We start from the raw sequence: 1,784 nt of genomic DNA on the forward strand, positions 1-1,784 counted from the left end.
GGTTCCATCTAGTCCTATTTATTCTTTTATTCTTTTAAAAATTTGTCACGGAGGGGTAGGATTTCCAGATAAGCAGGGTAAAGAATTTGGCATACTCTCTCCCCAACAAAACAATTTGGTGAAAATTATTTTTTAGAAATTATTTGATGTCTCTGGAAATTGTCCTAAGGACATAAGGCAATGGGGCAAACATTTATTTAAGAAAATCTACTAAATCTCAGTAAGAACAGTGATAGTCTATGGCATTTGAGCCACAACCCACCCCTTATCCCCTACCCCCAACTCCATATTACAGAAGCTCTTCCCTAAGCCAGCACGGTCAAGAAGGTTCCCTCGCTCCTCAGCTCCCAGTCTGGGGCTACAGCTTCACCCTGGCAGGGACCAACTACTGACTTTCCTCATCTCTTTACCAAGCCCTATGCTGTAGAAGTTCTATTCTGGTTGACACAATAGAGAGGACCAGCCTCCCTTCCCCCACTCAGTCCCCCACTCATAGAGCAGAAGCTCTGCCCTAGGCACAATGGGCCAAGAATACCAGGGGCCCCATTGCCCCAGACCCCAGCTCACTTATAGAGAAGAGTTTTCATGTTACTAAAGAGGAGCATTTTATAATGGCAAAAGAATCTATCCATCTGGAAGATATAACAATTATAAACATACATGCATCTAACAACAGAGACCAACCCAAAATACACAAAGCAAAAAGTGACAAACTTGAAGAAAGAAATAGACAATTTAGCGATAATAGTTAGAGACTTCAGTACTCCTGAGTTTTAGTAATGGACAGAAAAACTAGGCAGAAGATCAACAAGAAAATAGAAGACCTGAACAATATAAGCCAACTACACCTACAAGACATCTATAACGCACTCCTGAACACTCCACATAATGGCAGCAGAATACACATTCTTCTCAAGCACACATGGAACTTCTTTAGGATAAGACCTTTTACTAGGGCACAAAATAAACATCAATACAGTTAAAATGAACTGGAATTAATACAGAGTAAAATACGTTCTCTGACCATAAGGGAATCAAATTAGTAATCAATAACAGAAGGAAATTTGGGAACTTCATGAATATGTAGAAATTAAACAACACACTGCTGAATAACCAATGGGCAATGAAGAAATCACAAGGAAAATTAGAAAATACCTTGAGATGAATGAAAACAAATATACAACATACAAAAACTCATGGAATTCAGCTAAAGCAATGCTCAGAGGAAAATCTATGGCCATAAACATCTAATTTTAAAAATGAGAAAGAACTTAATCAATAGCTTAAACTTCTACCTTCAGAGACTAGAAAAATGAAAGCAAACTAAACCCAAAACAAGCAAAAAGAAGGAAATAATAAAGACTAGAGGAGATAAAATGAAATAGAGAATAGAAAACAATAAAGAAAAGAGTTGGTTCTTTGAAAAGGTCAACAAAATTGACAAACTTTTAGCTAAAGTGGCCAAGGGGAAAAAAAGAGAATACTCAAGTTCCTAAAATCAGCAATGAAAGAGAGGACATCACTACTAACCTTGCAGAAATAAAAAGAATTATAAAGGAACACTACACACGGCTGTATGCCAACAAATTAGATAAGTTAGATAAAAGGCTAAATTATCAGAAAGACATAAATTTCCAAAACTGACCCAAGAAGGAATAAAAAATCTGAATATACCTATAACAAGTAAAAGGATTAAATTAGTAATTTAAAAACTTTTAATGAAGAAAAGCCCAGGCCCAGATGGTTTCCACTGATAAATTCTACCAAACATTCAAAGAAGAATC

This window comes from Propithecus coquereli, unplaced genomic scaffold (assembly GCF_000956105.1).
Source record: "Propithecus coquereli isolate 6110/MARCELLA unplaced genomic scaffold, Pcoq_1.0 Scaffold178, whole genome shotgun sequence".
NCBI lineage: Eukaryota > Metazoa > Chordata > Mammalia > Primates > Indriidae > Propithecus > Propithecus coquereli.